Source organism: Macrobrachium nipponense, chromosome 35 (assembly GCF_015104395.2).
Source record: "Macrobrachium nipponense isolate FS-2020 chromosome 35, ASM1510439v2, whole genome shotgun sequence".
Lineage (NCBI taxonomy): Eukaryota > Metazoa > Arthropoda > Malacostraca > Decapoda > Palaemonidae > Macrobrachium > Macrobrachium nipponense.
The window spans coordinates 38,178,239-38,201,854 of NC_061096.1; the positions used below are offsets into that span (position 1 = coordinate 38,178,239).

Below are 23,616 nucleotides of genomic sequence, written 5' to 3' on the forward strand. Positions count from 1 at the left end.
TATCTTACCTTTAGATTTCTCCACTTCTTGTCACATTCAACCCCCGTAAACCTGTGACCTTCTTCGTGCATTTTCTGTGCAACTGCTTCCCAGATTGATTTTTTTTTCTTTGTTCCATCATAAAAGTCTTCAAAAAAATTTTCAACTGCACTTATTAGAGATAAAACTTGTTGGCGACCCCAGTGAATTTCTTCAGATGTGGATGCCTTTCCTGAGAGGAATAAAATTATAGTACCCATATCTCTGTTTGACATAAACAGAATTTGTGTATATTTTCACAGTACGTATTTGGATAGCAATGAAAGTTTACACTCAACCATACACTTCCAAATGGCATGTCTCTTTACTAAATAACAAGAACCTTATCATAAACTGCCAAACCATAAAAGATTTGATAGCCTGTGATACTACTCAACATTCTGTTAGCACTTTTTAGTTTTGAAGATATTACAGTTGACTGGTTTCTTCCCTTTCAGCAACCAACTAACTATGAGCATACCAAATAGCAAGATATATCAATATTTCCCTATATTTCCCCACAGGAAACATGCAAACTCCTCATTGGTGCAGATTATTTAAACACTGTTCATTTCAAAAGGCTCTAATATTAATGCCATTTTTCATGCTGTACAAGAACTGCAATGAAAAACCAAATAAACTTTGGCTGAATGATTTAATAACAAGGTAGGAATGAGACAAATAAAATTTGTGCACTCTGGCTATATAATTCACCTCCCAACAATAAAGTACAAAATAACATACTAAATCATTAAACGACCCACCACCCAAGTTTAGGTTAGGTTAGAATGCATAGCTATCTGTAACTATCCTTACTATACCTATTTTCATGACTTAGGGTAAACAACCGCAGACGATCCATCGTCATTGTGTGGCTCGGTCTTATTCACTCGATATTTAATTGGTGAAACTAGAATATACAGGCAGTCCCCGGGTTACGACAGGGGTTCCGTTCTTGAGACGCGTCGTAAGCTGAAAATCGTCGTAAGCCAGAAAATAGTAAAAAATCCTAATAAAACCTTACTTTTAATGCTTTGGGTGCATTGAAAACTATGTAAACTGCATTCTTATTGCATTTTTCATCAAAAAAAACCTTCAAATATTGATTATTTTGCATTTTTGGTGTCATATTTCATCTGCCAGATGAGTGTTGAAGGTGTCGTAACCCTGGAACATGCGTCGTAACCCTGGAAATAATGTCTGATGAATACAACTGAGAAGCGCCTTAACCTTGGAACGTAGTAACCCGAACCCGTCGTAACCCGGGGACTGCCTGTAATTACATCTTTAAGCATACCATTCAAAAGATTGAAGTTTCGTCAACATAATGTGATATATGAAAGCCCCATACGAACTAAAATAAGCATGTGATGCTCTTCGTAAAATAAAAATTTGTCGAAAATTATATTTTTCCTAACTATACAAAACTGAGGTCCTTGAACAATAGGAATGTAACTTGCGGCAGTTGGAACCAGTTGTAAGCTTCGAACAGGGGAGTTCGGTAGTTAACTGCTTGTCCAACAGTCAGCGCACTGAGCGACTGGGAGGTGAAGATTCACTTTGCTTTAGGACCAGGAAAACACAGAGTGAGGGGTGGCATGAGGTAGGACTATGTGTAAAGGACCTCAGGTTTGTATAGTAGTTGGGAAAAACACAATTTTTCGAACAAATGTTATCATTTGTTCTGATATGCAAAACACAAACCATCGGTCCTTTAACAACAGGAAGACTCACTTCTTGGTGGGTGGAATCTGAGTCAATGAACAGACTGGTATTTGTCCAACCTGGTTCTCTCCCCGGCCTCTGCCCAATGATCTGGGTATGTACCGCAGGATCAATGGTCAGACCTCTGGACCCAAGTAATAAGAGGGAGGCCAGCGTACCTCTTAAAACTAGTAAGCAAGAACTTGTTCCTATTGCAAGAGGCAATATGAAGTCATGGGTTTGTCTCTTGTTGGCTTCCACTTCCCACCCCTTGTTGGGTAAAGTGGTGGATAATCGCTCCTATCCCTAATGAAAAGGGTAGGATGGAGCTCGGTCGAGTAGCTTACCTGCATCGGTCTCCTGTTCCAGGGTAGTGACGACCGCGTCCCTCTGCCCACAGGTAGAAGGGGAGAAAAAGATGGGGAAGAGAAGCCAGTCACACTCATTCACTCATCCATTCATGCATTCACACAAGGATGCGATGCTGTTCTGTCCGCTCAGGTGCTGGGTAAGCTACACAACTTGTTGAGCAGCCACCACAGGTCCCAAGGAAAAAGTGTCCAAGGATCTGTGAGCTATATCCGGAAGGTAGAAGGAGGTGAAGGTGGTCTGGTTGGTCCAGACCCCTGCCTTCAGGACCTGCGCCACAGAGAAGTTCTTGCAGAACGCAAGGGAAGGACCAATGCCTCTGACTTTGTGGGCTCTCGGACGAAGGGTACGGATGTCGTCGCTACCATCAGCTTCGTACACCCTCCTGATCTCCTCACGCAGCCAGAAAGAGTGTTCTTGGATACTTCTTTCTTGGTCATCCCGGTGCTAACAAAGAGGCGTTGACACTCAGGCCTGAGGTGCCGAGTTCTCTTCAGATAGCGCCGTAGCGCCCTCACAGGACAAAGCAGCATCTCATCCGCATCGTTGTCGGTGAAGTCCAGTAGGGAGAGGATCGTGAATGACTCGAATTGGTCGTCAGGGACCGAAGGATTCTGAGTCTTCGCTACAAAGTTTGGGACGAAATCGACGTCACAGATCCCCATCCCCTGGTATGCTTGAACATCGACGGATAAGCCATGAAGTTCCCCTACTCTCTTCACCGTCAGATCCCTGTCTGACGACTCTCAGAGTGGCTCGAAGGGACTTCGAGTCAGACTTCTAAGGACGAGAGTCACATCCCACCCCGGGAGCCTGAGTTCCCTGGGTGGGCAAGACCTCTCGAAGCTCCTAATTTGCAGGGAGATCTTGAACGAGTTCGAGATATCCACTCCCCTCAGTTTCAGGACTAAGGCCAGGGCGGGCCTGTATCCTTTGACTGTGGGGACGGAGAGGAGCTTCTCTTGGCGAAGGAAAACGAGAAAATCCACTACCTGTTGAAGAGTGACTCTGAGAGGAGATAGACCCCGTCTACGACACCAACCACAGAAGACGGCCCACTTTCCCTGGTACACAGCTGCAGAGGACTGTCTGATGTACCCAGCTATCTCTGTTGCTGCTCGGCGAGAAAAGCCTCTTGCTCGCAAGAGATGGTGGATAACAGCCAGCCGTGAAGATGAAGGGACTGGTCTGACTGGTGGTACTGTTCCTCGTGTGGCTGGATGAAAAGGTTGTGCCAAGGGGGAATCTCTCTCGGCGCTCCTGCAAGAAGAGCCAGCAGGTCCGGATACCAAATGGGCCATTTGGGAGCCACCAGGATCATCTGGAGATTCAGGGTGACCAGCACTCGGCTGATCACCTTGCAAATCAGACAGAACGGGGGAAAGGCGTAAACGAAGAGGTTGTCCCACGGGTGTTGAGGAGCATCCTCTGCAGCTGCCCATGGGTCCGGCACAGCCAGGTGGTGAACAGATCTACGACTGGACGCCCCCACAGGTTGAAGAGCCTTTCCGCCACGTCTGGGTGTAGGGACCATTCGGTCCCTATCACCTGATCCCGACGGCTGAGCTTGTCTGCTACTACATTCCTCTTGCCTGGAATGTAGCGGGCTGACAGGTCTATCGAGTGAGCCATGGCCCACTCGTGCACCTGCAACGTCAACTGGTGCAACTGGAGGGATACTAGGCCCCCCTGTTTGTTGACGTATGCCCCTACTGTGGTGATGTCGCACATCAGCACCACCGAGTGTCCCATCAGACGGTCCTGGAACTCTTGGAGAGCGAGGAGCGCTGCCTTGAGCTCCAGGACGTTGATGTGAAGGTGCTTGTCGTGATGATCCCACACTCCTGCAGCCAGCAACTCCTCCAGGTGTGCACCCCATCCCTCGGTAGACACATCTGAAAACAGCAACATCTCCGGGGGGGGAGTGCGGAGAGGCACTCCTCTTACGAGGTTCCTGCCGTCCAGCCACCAGCCTAGGTCCTGCCTCACCTCCTCCGTGAGGGACACGGGGAAGTACGGCGGGTCTCTTTCCTGTGACCATCTCTCCTTTAGTCTCCACTGGAGAGACCGCAGGTGTAGACGCCCGTGAGGGACTAACTTCTCGAGTGACGACAGGTGGCCGATCACGCCTTGCCACTGCTGAGCTGGCTGTTCCTGCCGAGACAGGAACTGGTAGTCTGCCTCCCTGAATCTGCTGATCCACGAGTCTGCGGGGAAGACTCGTCCTGCTACCGTATCAATCAGCATACCCAGGTACTTCATCCTCTGCTTGGGCTCGAGATCTGACTTCTCCAAGTTCACCACGATCCCCAGATAGCGGCAGAACTCGAGGAGTCGATCCCTGTCTCATAGCAACTGCGAGCGGGAGCTCGGCAGGACTAACCAGTCGTCGAGATACCTCAAAAGATGTATCCCTGACGAGTTGAGAGACCGAAGCAAAGTACCCTGAATTGGTACACTGTCCCATCGAGGATGAAGCGGAGGTACTTCCTGGAGGATTGATGAACGGGTATCTGGAAATATGACAATTTGTCGAAAATTGCATTTTTCCTAACTATACAAACCTGAGGTCCTTTAACAATAGGAAGGTAACTAGCGGCAGCTGGGACGGTCGTAAGCTTCGAACAAGGGGAGAACGGTAGTTAACTGCTTGTCCGATCGTGCGCGCGCCCGCGCGCCCGAGAGGTGAAGAATCACTTTTGCTTTAGGCCCATGCAAAAAGTTGCAGAGTGAGGGGTGGCATGAGGTGGGACTATATGTAAAGGACCTCAGGTTTGTATAGTTAGGAAAAATGCAATTTTCGACAAATTGTCATTTGTTCCGATAACGTAATACAAAACCCTCGGTCCCTTTAACAATAGGAAGACATCCACTTCTTGGTGGGAGGAATCTGAGTCTTTTTGGTGAACAGACTGGTGTTCGTCCAACCCTGGGAGTGCCTCCCTGGTCGTAAGAGCAAGGGAGGGATCCAAACCTCTGTCCGATTGATCGGGGTTGTGCACCGCAGGATCAATGGTCAGACCTCTGGGCCAAGTAACTAAGAGAGAGGCAAGCGTATCTCTTCGTACCAGCAAGCAAGAACTTGTTCCTGTTTGCAAGAGACAATCATAAAATGATGGGTTTGTCTCAATTTGGCATCCACTTCCTCCCCCTTGTTGGAGGAAGTGGTGGATATTTACTCCTATCCCTACTGAAAGGGATAGGATGGTGCTCTATTGAGTAGCTCACCTGCATCTCGTCCTTACCCAGCAGGGTGACGACCGTGTCCCTCTACCCAAAGGTAGAGGGAAGAAAAAGATGGGAAGAGGAGCCAGTCACACTCTCATTCCTCATCCATTCTTACGTCACACCAGGACTCGATGCTGTTCAGCCTGCGAGGGTCTGGGTTAACTACACAACGTGTTGAGCAAACCACCACGGTTCCCAAGGAAAAAGATCCAAGGAACTGTGGGCAATATCCTGAAGGTAGAAGGAGGTGCATGCGGTCCGGTTGGACCAGGCGCCTGCCTTCATTACCTGCAGCCACGGAGAAGTTCTTGCGGAACGCGAGAGAATGATGAAGAGGCGTCCACACTCATCCTGGGTGTCGAGTTTCTTCAGACAGCTCCGTCGCACCTTCACAGGACAAAGCAGCATAGCCTTCGTATCGGAGGCGGTGACGTCCCTTAGGGAGGGTATTGTGAAGGACTCGAACCAATCGTCAGTTACCGAAGGGTTCTGAGTCTTCGCTACGAAGATCGGTACGAAATCGAGCGTCACAAATCCCCATCCCTTTGTGCTTGACTTCTCAAGAGAAGTCATGCAGTTACCTAAGACGAAAAGAAGGGAATAGTCGTATGACCTATCCCTCTTCTCGACTTTGGTTATGTACAGTACTCATACTGACAAGCTATTAAGACGAAGTAATGATTGCTCTGGAACAACCGAACTAAGTCCACAGCATAGTTCGTAACTGACTCGGGCGCTCTGACAGCTGCCGACTGACTGGTTCGGAATCAGTAGAGGCAAGTTGTCCAAGCATCCGGGTAAGTCACGTGACCTTCGCTCTTTAAAGTTATGCTGAGAGACCAAACAAATAAAATATTTGTTAGTCACCGATGCCGGACGGCGCGGCGATGATTCTCTTAATGCATAAGCTCAAAAGGCGAAAGTCAATTGCCTTCAAAGACCGAGGTCCCTGATGGCAAGAAAATCTCATAGACGTTGAATCTCAGCTTAAGGAGAAACAACACTAGTGACGTTGAAGACGAAGGTAGGCAATGAATGCAACCTACGTCTTCCAGCTGAATCGAGAGAAGGAATCTCAAGATTCTAAACCTGTGCTTACAAATGACTGAAAAACGCTACCCGCCATTTCATTGCTGTCCGTTGTGCAATGAAAGCGGGGCGTTCTTCAGTAATGAAACACAGGGGAGAGCCGCTTGAAGAACTGCTTCTCATGGGCTGAACGTTTGGAAGTAGAGCTGGCAGGTGTGGGAGTAGGCGATGTCTTTCAATACATCTGCTAATCCTCCTCCCCCCGGGTGAACAATGAACAATTGTACACCTCCGAATACAAGATATTTTGAGGACAAACTCAGATTCCGCAAAAATCATTCGCATTATCGGGATACGTGCAGCAAGAGACTATTACAGAATTCTTTGTTACCGTGCGGTAAACAGAAAGATGAGAGTCGAATAGATATCTCTGTTTAAAATTCTCGCAATACCGAAGACGATGAATACTAGCGTTTCTCAGCAGTAGATGGTCATTCATGTATGCGAGAATCCCCGTTAATCAGAGACTTAAGTCTGATTGTTGGGCAGAGATACGGTTGTTATTCAATCAAAGCAGGTGAGAAAGACATAAACAACCGTCTATCTCAAAGCGGCAGCTGATACTGAAATGCCTCGGGCAATTCAATACGCAGTAGCTGTCGCTGACTCGTCATCCTGAGTTGCCAAGTAATCCTTTCCACGAAGGAATGCGTTCGGCTAGAACCACCGAGCATAAAAAGATATGCTCGAGCAATTATATTTAAGCGAAACGAATTTCGGTAAATATAAAAGCTTAAATGGTGTTGTTGTGACAACACCATAAGTATATAAAATTGAAACTGGAAACTCCTGGGAGGTTGCAGGCAACCCGGGTTGCAGTTCAATTAGAATACTTTTCGTCTAAGTCGCAATCCGTAGAATAACCAGGATATGCGCCTACCCCTCGGACCATTCAACTGCTTAGCAGAATCATGTCGCGAGGTTAATATACGTAGTATATTTGTAGGATTCTGAACAACGATCTCCATCCTAAATTCTTTCCTTCAAGAAAACAAAATAAGGATTGGAGATCGACCACCTTCGTTCTCTATTCAAGAGAGTGAAGGAGAAGTCTTCCTCGAAGGAAAGCTTCAATGGTGAACAGAATAAACTAAGACGATAGTTCAGCCAAACTGGATATTCCCGTCCGTTCTTCTCTATTCCAGGTTGGTCGCCTACTGTGAGATAGTCTTCTTTCAGCAGCAGTCTTCTTCCTAATGCTAGAAATTCCAGGAATTCGAGCATAGGCGAGGTTCCCGATTATCGTGTAACATATCGGGGATTCTCGTCTCGCTCACTTTGGACCGTGGTCTCGCCTAAGTGTTTGGAGATCGTAAGAAACTCTAACACTCTGAATGCGCTAGAAATCCGTAGAATTCTAAGCAGTCTGCGAAACCCCCACCGAATTCGTCAAACGATATCGGCTGGTGGTCCTCTCGATTCCCGTAGAAATCGAGAATGGGGCAGGATCCCTCCTCAACGACCGGGGCTTACGTCAGGTAGGACCCGAAGGTCCCCCCTGGTAGCGCAGTCCCCAACGTGGGATCCTACAGAGAAATCTCTGTAGGATCCTTCCCCTTTCCCTCGTAGCCGTAAGGAGAGAGGGAATGGGGGAGGAATTGGATACTCGCTCGCCTTCCCAGTGGAACTAGCAGTTGGAGAAGAGTAGGAGCAGCCATCGCCTTGCGGCGATGGCCTCTCAGAGTCTGGGAAAACGTATCGTCAGGAGAAAACGTTTTCCCCGAGGAGGGTTACGAACTCTTCAAATGTAGGTAAGGGTCTGCCGCCACTGTGAAACGTCGTCTAGGTGGGGCTGATCGACACCTGACAGGAGAGAGCCGATACCGTCCTCCGACTCATTCCAGTCCTCGTCGAGGTCGAAACCTCTCAGGAGGACCGAAGGAGTATTTAAATACGTGTCCGAAGACACGTAGAAACGCCGCTGTCGCAGTAGAGGAGGTGGAAGTAGCTTGATCGACCGGCCAGAACTGAGAGAGCCTTCTTGTCCGGAGACGAGAGACTCTGGTTCAAGACAGAATCGGCAAGCTGCGATCGCGGCATACCCACCGTCGGTTTGGGTTCCCTCTCGGGCCCCAAAACGACTCGAGCAGAGACATGGGCTCTGCTGGTGGGAGAGGCGATCCTTCCCCCCGGTCGTTGTGCTGACGAATCAGTGCAATAACCTGGGTAAAGTTACTCTGAATCTCGGAAGTTACAGCGTCTTGAGGAGTAGGACCGTCCAGTCCTTCCAACAAGAGCAGCTCCCAGGACCCTCCTCCTTCAGAAGAAGGACCAGCAACAGATCCCTGACGGTTGCCTCCAATCACTTGCGCGTACGTCCTGGTTGGTCCTAAGACCAACCTGGTACGTGCGGCGTCTGACGGGATCGTGAGCGGCGCATCTCTCACGATCACTCCTATATACCTCGCTCTTCCTGGCGTATGCCGAGGAAGTTGAAGGTATCGGAGGAGACAGAACTGACGCTACCCCCTCTCCCCCTGACGGTCACCTCCAATCACTTGCGCGTACGTCCTGGTTAGTCCTAAGACCATACGTGGCACGTGCGGCGTCGTGACGGGATCGTGAGCGGCGCACCTCTCACGATCACTCCTAGCTACCTCGCTCTTCCCGGTGTAGCCCGAGGAAGTTGAGGGTAGTGGAGAGACAGACCTGACGCTCCCCCCCCGCTCGCTGGCAGGACCAGCGTACGTGGGGGGCTGCAGCCGATCACCAACCCGCGGTGGGGATCGATCTGCAGGCCTGGCCGTGCCGCTCACCTGTGGCGAGCGGGCTCGCTGAGCACGTCGACCCCGGTCCCGTGCGTCAGACGAGCTGCTGCTGGTCACCGTATCCGCCCGGTACCCGGTCCCGTGGGAGCGGCGGTCAGGTGACCTGCAGAGCTCGCTTTCGCCGTGAGACCGGGAGAGGTCCTCGCGGCACGTCAAACCGCTGGTACCAGCCGAAGGCTGGTACCGTCGGTCGAGGGGACCTGGGGGACCTCTTCCCAGCCTCAACCCGTGGCCGGTCAGAGACCATCAAGTCACCCGAGGTACCGGCTGGTCGCTTGCTGAGAGAGCGGCCGCTGGCCTGGCGAGAGTCACCTGAGCGGCTCTCGACAGTCTGCTCCGTGCCTCGGTCATGACGCTGAGCGAACTCAGGCGTCTTAACTTTGGCTGCACGGTCACCCGAAGGAGATCGTACACTCGGAACTTCTCGCGGACGAGAAACCGAGCCGGTACCTGGCTTAGCAGCAGAGCTGCCAAGACCAGGCGAGGGTGTACCAGCGGTAGCCAGCACACCCTTGGTCCCCGTCTTCTTCTTCTCAGAAGGGGAGACGGGCCCCGTTCCCCGAAAGGAAGGAACAAGGAGGACTAAGGCAGTAAGAAACCCCCCCGTCACACCGGAATGTGACGAGCCCTTCGAAGTTCCCGAAGGAGTCTTCTTAGGGGGAATAACAAAACCCGGTTACCAGCTGGTCGCTGCGAGAGCGGCCGCTGGCCTGGCGAGAGTCACCTGAGCGGTTCTCGCCAGCCTTCTGCTCCGTGCCGTGGTCTTGGTGCCGAGCGAACTCTGGCGCCGAAACTTTGGCTGCACGGTCTCCCGAGGGAGAGCGTACACTCGGGATCTCCCGCGAACGAAAGACGGGCCGGAACCCTGGCTAGCGGCATCGCCGCTAGCACCAGGCGAGGAAGTACCAGAGCTAACCGATACTCCTCTGGTCCCCGTCTATCTCTTCCTTACGGAAGGGGAGACGGGCCCCGCTCCCGAAGGAGCAGGAGGACCAGCAGAAGGACCCCCGTCCCACCTCGGTGGGACGGGCCCTTAGAAGTTCCCGAAGGAGACTTCTTAGGGGGGGGAGGCAGCCTTCTTCTTCTTCGGCTTATGGGCCTTAGAAGTCGAAGGGGAAGAGGCAGCAACAGACGAAGACGAAGATGACACCTTCCTCTTCTTCGTCAGCTCACGCAGGACAGTCGTCAGGTCCTCCATCCAGGCCGGAGTCGGGCCTATTGCCGAAGCAACACGGCCCGACTGCACCTGTCCGGAAGGACCTGGGACTGGGGAAGACACACCATGGGCAGGACCAGCATGGACCAGGCGCAGGAACCAGGAGCGACAGGAACAGCAACCAGCTCAGGAGCGGCAGGAACAGCGGCAGCGGTAAACACAGAAGGGACAGCCAAGCCAGTAGCGGGAACCACATCAGCGACAGGTACGGCAGGCCCAGCCATCGCCTCGTAGAATCATCGGCAGCCAGCGTGGTACTGGCGGCCGGTCCAGGGGCGAGCTGCTGGAACAGCGGAAGTCTGGGGCAGGCAACACGAAGAAAACACAGGCGGCGGCGGCATACCCCTCCTCGGTACGGCGGCGACCGGCCCTAGAAGCGGCAGACGGCGTCACCGACACAGCATGGGGAGTGTAGACCAGCGGGGGGAAGCAGCATAAGCGGCCGTGAAGGTTGTAGTGGAGACCACTCCAAGGTCACCGCCCCAGACCTCGCTAGACTCTGCAGCGGATCGTGGATGCTAGGCACGCCCTGCAGCCGCAGTGGTCCATACCTGTCCAAGGTCGTCTCCCACGGCTGTAGCACCTGCGGTAGCACAGACAGATTAGTAAGAGGGGTTCCCTCACGCACGGGGGGGGGAGACATGCCCCACCCCGAACGCAAGGAAGACCCCAAAAACAAAATACGAGGAAGCTGAGCGGGGGGGCAGGAAAGAAGACGAAGAATCGGATACCAAGGGAGTCGCGGGATAGCTTTCCGACGACTTCCTGGCAGACCTTCGCTTCCCCTACCCCCGCACAGCAGTGAAAAGTAATATGAAATGAAACAGAATACTGCACTTGCGATTCACTTCATAGAACTTAAAGAGGGAAAAATCAATTCCGGTAAGAGCGGAAACTTGATCCATAATAATATGATGCTATCATAAATATATATGAAAATGAACAATACTGCACTTGCTATTTTCACTTTCACAGCAATAAATCGTAAGGATTAATTCCCGGGTAAGAGCGGAAATTGATCCAAAATTAAATTTGATGCAATTAATAAATGAAAATGAAAAGAAAACTGCATTGCGAATCCACTTTCATTGCATTCTATTCATACAAAATAAGAGGCTCTTGCCGAGCGCAATCAAGCTCTCGGCAACGAACGCACAGGGCAAAAATATAATGAAAAAGAGTACTTACATCTTTTCAATTACACACTTTCGCCCAAAATACATGACTCGGCGCACTCAAAATACATGGCTCGGCGCGAGTGCGCCCGCCCTCGGCACCGAGACATAATTCAAGGGTTCAATTCATGAAAAGAGCGGAAATCGCCGTCTCTACGGCGATAGCTCCATGTGATTCATAATTAAGTAATGAAAATGAAAACAGTGTACTTACAGTTTCATTTTCAGTCAAACCAAACCATTAGTAGAAAACACAATATAACCAAAGCATACGAACGATGAGCGGGCAGAGGAGCGATGACGAACACGTCCTTCACACCCGCGGCCGAAAGCAAAAGTGATTCTTCACCTCTCGGGCGCGCGGGCGCGCGCACGATCGGACAAGCAGTTAACTACCGTTCTCCCCTTGTTCGAAGCTTACGACCGTCCCAGCTGCCGCTAGTTACCTTCCTATTGTTAAAGGACCGAGGGTTTGTATTACGTATCGGAACAAACGTGTCCTTCAAGTCCACCGAAAGCATGAAGTCGTTCTCCCTGATGGAGTCAAGCACGGAGTGTGCCGTCTCCATCATTGAACTGAGACTGGTGAACGAATCGGTTCAGGGGAGGGAGAGATCTATCACCGGGGGCGCCAGCCCCCGAAAACTTCTCCACCAGGAAAAGACAGCTGTAGAAGCCTGGTGACTCCGAATCCGCCCGTGAACGATCTCCACAGCTCCTTTGCTCAGCATGGCTTGGACTTCCTGCTGAAGTGCTACATCCTTGGATGTTCCGGGTACATAGGTCTGAAGGTGGACCGGGTTGGAGGTGAGGGGTGGCCGAGACTCGAAGGTAGTAGATACCCCTCCAGGGGTATCTACTATCCAGGTCTCCGCTCCATAGCGCTGCCATGTTGCCCAATGGCTCGCAGGCATCCCCCCCACTTCCGGCAGCAGGTGAGGGGGAACGCCGTCCCCTAGGCGTTTCCCACCTCTCTTCGGCTTCTTCTTCCCAGCTCCCCCATCAATGAGGAAGAAGGGCTGGGAGGAGGGCAGGTTACGGTTGCTCTAGAAGAAGTCGAAGGCAGTCTTTCCCCTGGTCTTCGACGATGCGATTGTCTTGGCCGCAGAGGAAACGCTAACCAAGCTCTTTGGCTTGGCCGCAGTAGCTCGAGGCTGCCCAGATGCCTTCGAGACTGCCTGGTGTACTAGACGGTCACTGTCATCAGTGCGCCGTCACTCCTCCGCAGTGTCCACCATCTCTACGGGGAAGAGAGAGGAGGAACTCCGCACCGGTCCGTTGCGAAGACCCAGAGCCGCCTCGCGCCCAGCCGCCCTGGTCACTCGGGTGAGGACTGCGTCCCTACGCCGAAGAACCAGGTTGGCCCACAGGTTTGCCGTCTGGTGGGGTAGGTAGGAGATGGCTCTACCTCCAGACTGGCACAGTCTCCCGAAAGCCGGGTCACCTTCAGGAGTGATATTTCCCAAAGTGGCCGCGACCTTAGACACCGTGAGGGGCCATAGGTCTAACCAGGAGACTGCTTGGAATGCCACCATGGTGGTTGATTCCAAGGCGAGTGCCTCTTGCTGTGAGAATCATAAGTTCTCCGACAGGAGCTGCTGCAGAGACACCCCCGGAGTTAGCCTAGCTAGCTCTGGGTTAAACTGTTTGGCGCAGAGGGTTCTCCGATGGCACGTAGAATCTCCTCTGAGGAGTAAGAGGTGGAGGAAGTAGCTTGAGACCTTGGCAGACCGTTAGTTAACCCTCCTTGGCCGGAGACCGAGAGAGTCCACCTGGACCCCAGCACCCTAGTCAGCCTAGAAGACCGATCACGGCAGACCCACCATCGTCTTTGGTTCCTTCTTAGGACCCCAGAAGACTCGAAGGTGGGAGCGGCAATCCTTCCGAGAGGTCGTTGTGCTGATGAATCAGCACAATAACCTCTGCAAACGACCTCTGGACCTCGGGAGTGACTGCGTCTTGTGGAGTAGGACCAACAAGTCCCTCCAACAAGAGCGCCTCCCGAGACCCTCCTCCTTCCAAAGGAGGAACTGCAACAGACCACTCCCGGTCCCCTCCTGCCACTTGTGCATACGACCTGGTCAGTCCTAAGACCATGCCAGGCTCGTAGAGCGTCGTGGTGGGACCCAGTCACTCCGGATCACCTCGCTCTTCCCGGCGTAGCCCGAGGAAGTTGAAGGGATCAGAGAGGAAGACCTGACGCTCCCCCCTCGCTCACCGGCAGAACCGGTGTGCTCAGGGGGCTGCAGGCGATCGCCAACCCGCGGTGGCGATTGAGCTGCAGGCCTGGTCGCGTGGGCTGGACCGAGAACAACGGCTCCGGTCCCGAGCGTCAGAGTAGCTGCTGCTGGTCCCCCTACCTGGCCGGTCCCGATGGGAGCGGCGGTCAGGGGACCTGCAGAGTCCGCTGTCGCGGTGGGAGCGGGGCCTGTCCTCAGGGCGCGTCGAGCCGCTGGGCCGGTTCCGGCGACCGAAGGGACCTCTTCCTTGTCTCAACCCGCAGCCGTTCTGAGACCGTCGCGTCAACCCTGGGAACCCATGTATCGCTACGAGAGCTATCGCTGGCCTGGCGGGAGTCACCCGAGCGACTCTCACCTGTCTTCCGCTCCGTGCCTCGGTCCTGCCGCCGAACGAACTTGGAAGCCTGGACTTTGGCTGCACGGTCACCTGCGGGCGACCGCACACTCGGTACCTCTCGCGAACGAGAGGCCGAGACAGAACCTGATGCAGCGGCAGAGCCCCTAGCACCAGGTGAGGGGGTACCGGTGTTAGCCGGTACCCCTCTGGTCCCCGTCTAACCAGGAGACTGCTTGGAATGCCGCCATGGCGGTTGATTCCAAGGCGAGTGCCTCTTGCTGTGAGAACCATAAGTTCTCCGACAGGAGCTGCTGCAGAGACACCCCCGGAGTTAGCCTAGCTAGCTCCGGGTTAACCTGTTTGGGCGGCAGAGGGTCCTCCGATGGCACATAGAATCTCCTCTGTCGCAGTATAGGCGGGGGAAGTAGCTTGAGACCTGGCAGACCGTAGCGAACCCTCCTATCCGGAGACGAGAGAGTCCACCTGGCCCAGCACCCAGTCAGCCAGAGCCGATCGCGGCAGACCCACCGTCGTCTTGGGTTCCTTCTTAGGACCCCAGAACGACTCGAGCCTGGAGGTAGGCTCGGAAGGTGGGAGCGGCGATCCTTCCCAGAGGTCGTTGTGCTGATGAATCAGCACAATAACCTCTGCAAACGACCTCTGGATCTCAGGAGTGACTGCGTCTTGTGGAGTAGGACCATCAAGTCCCTCCAACAAGAGCGCCTCCTGAGACCCTCCTCCTTCCAAAGGAGGAACTGCAACAGACCCCTCCCGGTCCCCTCCCACCACTTGCGCGTATGACCTGGTCGGTCCTAAGACCATGCCAGGCTCGTAAGGCGTCGTGGAGGGACCGTGAGGAGCACTCCGGATCACCTTGCTCTTCCCGGCGTAGCCCGAGGGATCGGAGAGGAAGACCTGACGCTCCCACCCTCGCTCACCAGCAGAACCGTGTGCTCGGGGGGTGGGGCTGGCTCGGTAACTCTCGCAAAACGAGGCCGAGACGGAACCTGATGCAGCGGCAGAGCCCCTAGCACCAAGTGAGAAGGTACCAGTGTTAGCCGGTACCCCTCTGGTCCCCGTCTTCTTCTTCCTTGCGGAAGGAGAGACGGGCCCCACTCCCGAAGGAGCGGGAGGACTAGCGGAAGACCCCACCGTCCCACCGGAGTGAGACAGGCCCTTAGAAGTTCCCGAAGGAGACTTCTTAGGGGGGGAGGAGACAGCCTTCTTCTTCCTCGGCTGTGAAGCCTTGGAAGCCGAAGGGGTAGAGGCGGAAACAGACGACGACGAAGAAGACAATGAAGATGATGCCGACGACACCTTCCTCCTCTTCCTCTTCTTCTTCGTCAGCTTCCTCAGGACAGCCGTCAGGTCCTCTATCCAGGACGGAGCCGGGGCAATTGCCGAAGCAACACGGCCCGGCTGCACCTGTCCGAAAGGACCTGCGACTGGAGCAGCAACACCACAGGCAGGAACGACGTCAGCAGGGGCTGGTCCAGGTACGGCAGGTACATCAGGTATGGCAGGCACGGCAGGCACGGCAGGTACAGCAGGAGGCCGGCCAGTGGCCAGCGAACTCCTGGGTACTGGTGGCAGGTCCAGGGGCGAGCTCTTGGGGGACTGGAAGTCAGGGGCTGAGGCGAGAGCGGCGAACCCGGGCGGCGGTGTTACGACCCTCCTGCACTGCAGCTGAAGGGGTCACCGTTGTAATATGCTGCATATAAACCAGGTGAGGAGGGGCGGCATACCCTGGGGTCGATACAGTGGTGGTGGTGGTGGTTACCGGACCATGTGTAACCGGAGCAGAGCCCGGAGGGGGGGGACAAGTCCCACCCCGAGCAAACGGAAGACCCCGAGTACAATTGGATGTCGGGGTGCCTCGCCCCCTCCTCCACGCTCGACTGATCGGGCGAAGAGAAGGAGCGAGAAACCCCCCCCGGGGGAAGGAGCCATACGCGGGAGCTGAGATGGAGGGAAGAAAGAAGATGACGTTTCTGTGACCAGGGGAGTAGCCGGAGAACTTTCCGATGACTCCCTGGCAGGCTTACGTCGCTTCCTCCTCCCCTCAAAGCGCGACCACTGCTCCTCCGACCACAAAACACAAATATCACAGGGCTCGGCGCGAGAGCATTCGTGCCCCCGACACCGAGCACAATTCATGAGGATCAACCCTCCAAGAAGGAGCGGAAGGCACCCAAACTTACGGCCCCTCCACACCAGGGCAAGTCCAGCGGCTGATGGGGGTGGGGGCGTGGGGAACTCTCCAGCTCACGAGATCCATAGTAATGTTAATAAAATACAAAAGCACAAGTACTTACAGTATTTCACACAATCACTCAATAATAGCAAACCAAGATTGAAGAAACAAAGCATATGACGAAAGGCGGGCAGAGAGAAGTGGAGAACACTTCTGTCACCCAGCGCGGCCGAAAGCAAAGTGAATCTTCACCTCCCAGTCACACGGTGCGCTGACTGTTGGACAAGCAGTTAACTACCGAACTTCCTTGTTCGAAGCTTACGACTGGTTCCAGCTGCCGCAAGTTACATTCCTATTGTTAAAGGACCAATGGTTTGTATTGCGTATCGGAACAAATATGTTTTCAAGGCAGTTTTGAAATCCAATATGGAGGCAGTCGCGTGACTGGCTGTTCTAACCACAGACAATCCACCATCTTTCCCAGCCTTCCCAGCAATCAATTGAACAATGTTAGCGTATACTATATGTAACGTTTATTGATCTTACTCAAGATTGCAGTTGTAATCAGCACAATAAAACAACATTTTGTTGCCAATATTAATGAAGTATGAAACTTTTTTATTCCCGGGGTCATGGTTTGAACTGAAAATTCATTTTTACCTTGTAATTGGTGGTTTTATCCTTACTGCCATCACAACTGGAACTCCACAGTGCTTATTTGATTGTTATTATACACATTTTGGTCTTAATTCACTCCAAATTGCACTTGAACTATGTAGCTGTTCCTGGTTCCTAAGTGCTCACTCCACAAACACAGTTACGGGCAGCACATGAGTAAGCGATGTATGAGGTGCAAAGCTTTATTCCCTTAATTGTTTATTTTACTCATTATTAGTTTAGTTTAACTTTACTTGTTACTTCAAAATGTTTATTTAATTCATGTCTATTATCCCTTTTTTGCGACCAAATTAACCCCGAAAAATTACAAATATTTCTGATGTACTTACGAGCAGACGACGCGGCGAAAAAATGACTCATCATTGCCAATCTAGTGGAGCTTCACACATACGCCGATGCATTTACAAACTGTTTCCATGAATTCTAGTTGTCATAGTAATGCAGTAATGATAAAATTGCTGTAATATATATATATAGTACTACAAATAGATACGCTAATTTCACTTATTTCCCCGGTTTTGTGTAAGTCTTATACCCAGTTTGGAGGGTAAACACATACCAATTGACAACACTGATAAACAATTGAAGAGCGCTACTTATCCGCTTGGATAAGTGGAAGTCGTGTTTACGATTGTTGTGATGAAAGTGTCCCAGCATCCATGGGTACAAGTGGTGTGCAGATTTAGCACAGGAAATGGGAAGTTTGTTGACACAAGCGACTCCGCAAACATCGAGATGGTGTCAATATGACAATTTGTCGAAAATTGCATTTTTCCTAACTATACAAACCTGAGGTCCTTTAACAATAGGAAGTAGCTAGTGGCAGCTGGAACGGTCGTAAGCTTCGAACAAGGGGAGAACGGTAGTTAACTGCTTGTCCGACAGTCGCGAGGTAAACAAATCACTTTTGCTTTTGGCCCATGCAAAATACGCAGAGTGAGGGGTGGCATGAGAGGACTATATGTAAAGGACCTCAGGTTTGTATAGTTAGAAAATGCAATTTTCGACAAATTGTCATTTGTTCCAATACGTAATACAAACCATCGGTCCTTTAACAATAGGAAGACTCACTTCTTGGTGGGAGGAATCTGAGTCTTTTGATGAACAGACTGGTGTTCGTCCATCCCTGGAATGCCTCCCTGGTCGTAAGAGCGAGGGAGGGATCCAAGCCTCTGTCCGATTGATCGGGGTGTGCACCGCAGGATCAATGGTCAGGCCTCTGGGCCAAGTACTAAGAAAGAGGCAAGCGTATCTCTTCGTACCAGCAAGCAAGAACTTGTTCCTGTTTGCAAGAGACAATCATAAAATTATGGGTTGTCTCAAGCTGGCATCCACTTCCTCCCCCTTGTTGGAGGAAGTGGTGGATATACGCTCCTATCCCTATTGAAAGGGATAGGATGGGGCTCTGTTGAGTAGCTCACCTGCATCTTGTCCTTATCCAGCAGGGTGACGACCATGTCCCTCTACCCACAGGTAGAGGGGAAGAAAAAGATGGGAAGAGGAGCCAGTCACACTCTCATTCACTCATCCTTTCTTACGGTCACACCCGGACTCTATGCTGTTCAGCCTGCGAGGGTCTGGGTTCGCTACACAACGTGTTGAGCAGCCACCACGGGTCCAAAGGAAAAAGATCCAAGGACCTGTGGGCAATATCCCGAAGGTAGAAGGAGGTGCATGTGGTCTGGTTGGACCAGACCCCTGCCTTCAATACCTGCGCCACGGAGAAGTTCTTGCGGACAAAGCAGCATCTCCTTCGCATCGAAGGCGGTGAAGTCCATTAGGGAGGGGATTGTGAACGACTCGAACCGATCGTCAGGGACCGAAGGGTCTGAGTCTTCGCTACGAGTTCGGTACGAAAGCGAGCGTCACGGATCCCCATCCCCTGGATGCTTGACTTCGCAGGAGAAGTCATGCAGTTTCCTCAGAGGAAAAGAAGGGATAGTAGCATGACCTATCCTCTTCTCGACTTTGGTGATGTCCAGTACCCATACTGGTCTGTCCGTCTGCAACGAAGAGTCTCGCATCCTCCTATCCCCATGCAGCGAAGTTCTTGGTAGTGGATAAGACACCGACACTCCATGGTGGGTGTCGATGGTATGGGTACTGTGACAAGCTATTAAGACGAAGTACTGATTGCTCTGTAACAACCGAACTAAGTCAACAGCGTAGTTCGTAACTGACTCGGGCGCTCTGACAGCTGCCGACTGACTGCGTTCGGTAGGAGGCAAGTTGTTCAAGCATCCGAGTAAGTCACGTGACTTTCGCCCTTTAAAGGGTTATGCCTAGAGACCAAACAAATAGTGTATTTGTTTGTCACCTATGCCGGACGGTGAGGTGATTATTCTCTTAAGGCATGTGCCCAACAGGCGAAAGTCAATTGCCTTCTAGAGACCGAGGTCCCTGAAGGCAAGACATTCTCATAGTTGTTGAATCTTAGCTAAGGAGAAACAACACTATGTGCCGTTGAAGACGAAGGTAGACATTGAATGCAACCTACGTCTTCACAGATGAATCGAGAGAAGGATTCTCAAGATTCATAACCTGTGCTTACAAATGACTGAAAACGCTAACCGCTATTTCATTGCTGTCCGGTGAGAAGTCGTAGTTGCAATGAAAGCGGGGCGTTCTTCAGTAATGAAACACAGGGGAGAGCCGCCTGAAGAACTGCTTCTCATGGGCTGAACGTTTGGAAGTAGAGCTGGCAGGTGTGGGGGTAGGCGATGTCTTTCAATACATCTGCTAATCCGGGGTGAACAATGAATAATTGCACACCTACGAATAAGTAGATATTTTTGAGGACAAACTCAGATCCGCAAAAATCATTCGCATTATCGCAGTGTGATGCAGCAGAGACTTATTACAGAATTCTGTTACCGTGCGGTGAAACAGAAAGATGAAAGTCGAAGAGATATCTCTGTTGTAAAATTCTCGCAATACTGAAGGCGATGATTCGAGCGTCACAGCAGTAGATGGTCATTCATGTATGCGAGAATCCCCGTTAATCAGAGACTTAAGTCCGTGATTGTTGGGCAGAGATAGGGTTGGTGTTCAATCAAAGCCGGGGAGAAAGACATAACCAAGCGTGCATCTCCAGGCGGCAACTGGTACTGAAATGCCTCGGGCAATTCAATACGCAGTAGCTGTCGCTGACTCGTCATCCTGAGTTGCCAAGTAATCCTTCCACGAAGGAATGTGTTCGGCTAGAACCACCGAGCATAAAAAGATATGCTCGAGCAATTATATTTGGGCGAAACGAATTTCGGTAAATACAAAAGCTGAAATGGTGTTGTCGTGACAAAACCATAAGTAATATATAAAAAATTGAAACTGGAAACTCCTGGGAGGTTGCAGGCAACCCCGAGTTGCAGTTCAATTAGAATACTCCTCGTCTAAGTCGCAATCCGTAGAGTAACTAGGATATGCGCCACCCCTCGGACAATTCAACTGCTTAGCAGAATCATGTCGCGAGGTTTAATATAACGTAGTATATTTGTAGGATTCTGAACAACGATCTCCATCCTAAATTCTTCCTTCAAGAAAACAAAAATAAGGATTGGAGATCGACCACCTTCGATCTCTATCAAAGAGAGTGAAGGAGAAGTCTTCCTCGAAGAAAGCTTCAATGGTGAAAACAGAATAACTAAGACGATAGTTCAGCCAACTGGATGTTCCCGTCCGTTCTTCTCTATTCCAGGTTGGTCGCCTACTGTGAGAATAGTCCCCCTTCTTTCAGCAGCAGTCTTCTTCCCATGCTAGATTCCAGGGATTCGAGCATAGGCGAGGTTCCCGATTATCGTGTAACAATTACATATCGGGGATTCTCGTCTCGCTCACTTTGGACCGTGGTCTCGCCTAAGTGTTTGGAGATCGTAAAAAACTCGAACACTCCTGAATGCGCTAGAAATTCCGTAGAATTCCTAAGCACTCTGCGAAACCCCCACCGAATTTCGTCAAACGATATCGGCTGGTGGTCCTCTCGATTCCCGTAAGAAATCGAGAATGGGGCAGGGATCCCTCCTCAACGACCGGGACTTACGTCAGGTAGGGACCCGAAGGTCCCCCGGTAGCGCAGTCCCCAACGTGGGATCCTACAGAGAAATCTCTGTAGGATCCCTCCCATTTCCCTCGTAGCCGTAAGGAAAGAGGGAATGGGGGAGGAATTGGATACTCGCTCGCCTTCCAATGGAACTAGCAGTTGGAGAAGAGTAGGAGCAGCCATCGCCTTGCGGCGATGGCCTTCCCCCTTCCTCCCCCCACCCCCCCCCTCCCCCCGAGGGAGGGTCACGAACTCGTGCTGTAGGTAAGCATCTGCCACCACTGTGAACTTCGTCTGGGTGGGGCTGATCGACACCTGACAGGAGAGCCAAAACCGTCCTCTGACTCATTCCAGTCCTCGTCGAGATCGAAACCTCTCAGGAGGACGGAAGGAAGGGGGGGGGAGGAGAGAAGAGCTGCAATACTCCAAAAAAAAAACGCCGCTGTCGCGGCAGAGGAGGGGAAGTAGCTTGCCCGACCGGCTAGACCTGAGCGATTCCTTCTCGTCCGGAGACGAGAGGCTCTCCTGGTTCAGAATCGAGTCGAGAAGCTCTTATCGCGGCAAGCCCACAGTCAGTCTGGTTTCCCTACTCGGGCTCGAGAACGACTTGAGCCGTGGAGCGGCGATCCTTTCCCCAGGTCGTTGTGCTGACGAATCAGTGCAATAACCTGGGCAAAGTTACTCTGAATCTCGGAATTACAGCGTCTTGAGGAGTAGGACCGTCCAGTTCCCTCCAACAAGAGCAGCTCCCAAGACCTCCTTCAGAAGAAGGACCAGCAACAGATCCCTGACGGTTGCGCGTACGTCCTGGCTGGTCCTAAGACCATACCTGGCATGTGCGGCATCGTGAGGGGATCGTGAGCGGCGCATCTCTCATGATCACTCCTATATACCTCGCTCTTCCTGGGCGTTATGCCGAGGAAGTTGAAGGTATCGGAGAGACAGACCTGACGCTACCCCCTCCCCCCCCCTGACGGTCGCCTCCATTCACTTGCGCGTACGTCCTGGCTGGTCCTAAGACCATACATGGCACGTGCGGCGTCGTGACGGGATCGTGAGCGGCGCACCTCTCACAATCACTCCTAGCTACCTCGCTCTTCCCGGCGTACCCCGAGGAAGTTGAAGGTATTGGAGAGACAGACCTGACGCTCCCCCCCCGCTCGCTGGCAGGACCAGCGTACGTGGGGGGCTGCAGCCGATCACCAACCCGCGGTGGGGATCGATCTGCAGGCCTGGTCGTGCTGCTCACCTGTGGCGAGCGGCTCGACTGAGCACGTCACCCCGGTCCCGTGCGTCAGACGAGCTGCTGCTGGTCACCCTATCCGCACGGTCCCTGTGGGAGCGGCGATCAGGTGACTTGCAGAGCTCGTTTTCACGGTGAGGACCGGTGAGACGTCCTCAAGGCGCGTCAACAAACCGCTGGTACAGCAAGGCTGGTACCGATGGTCGGGGGGACCTACTCCCAGCCTCAGCCCGTGGCTGGTCAGAGACCGTCACGTCTACCAGGGTTACCAGCTGGTCGCTGGAAGAGCAGCCGCTGGCCTAGCGAGAGTCACATGAGCGGCTCTCACCAGCTTCTGCTCCGTGCCGCGGTCCCTGGCGCCGAGCGAACTCTGGCGCCAAACAAAATTTTTGGCTATACGCTCTCCCGCGGGAGATCGTATACTCGGAATTTCTCGCGAACGAGAGACCGAGCCGGAACCTGCGTAGCGCAGCGCCGCAAACACCAGGCGAGGAAGTACCGGTGGTAGTCGGTACGCCTCTGGTCCCCGTCTTCTTCTTCCTTGTGGAAGAGGAGACGGACCCTGTTCCCGAAAGAGCAGGAGGACCGGCAGAAGAACCCCCCCGTCCCACGGCGTGGAACGAGCCCTTAGAAGTTCCCGAAGGAGTCTTCCCCCCGCTGGCCTGGCGAGAGTCACCTGAGCGGCTCTCACCAGCCTTATGCTCCGTGCCGCGGTCTTGGCGCCGAGCGAACTCTGGCTGCACGGTCTCCCGAGGGATCTCCCGCGAACGAGAGACCGAGCCGGAACCTGGCGTAGCGGCATCGCCGCTAGCACCAGGCGAGGAAGTACCAGAGCTAAACCGATACGTCTCCTCTGGTCCCCGTCTATCTCTTCCTTACGGAAGGGGAGACGGGCCCCGCTCCCGAAGGAGCAGGAGGACCAGCAGAAGGACCCCCCGTCCCACCGGGGTGGGACGGGCCCTTAGAAGTTCCCGAAGGAGACTTCTTAGGAGGGGAGGCAGCCTTCTTCTTCTTCGGCTTATGGGCCTTAGAAGTCGAAGGGGAAGAGGCAGCAGCAGACGATGAAGACGAAAATGACACCTTCCTCTTCTTCGTCAGCTCACGCAGGACAGTCGTCAGGTCCTCCATCCAGGCCGGAGCCGGGGCTATTGCCGAAGCAACACGGCCCGACTGCACCTGTCCGGAAGGACCTGGGACTGGGGAAGACACACCGTGGGCAGGACCAGCATGGACAGGCTCAGGAACCAGGAGCGACAGGAACAGCAACCAGCTCAGGAGCGGCAGGAACAGCGGCAGCGGTAGACCCAGAAGGGACAGCCAA

The 23,616-nt window shown here is 52.7% G+C and overlaps 1 protein-coding gene across 1 annotated transcript in view; it reads left to right on the top strand.

Annotated features, from left to right (window-relative positions):
* LOC135208654 (uncharacterized) overlaps window positions 1-23,616 on the top strand; it is a gene marked incomplete in the record, with an annotated part of 113,041 nt that overhangs the window by 48,007 nt on the left and 41,418 nt on the right.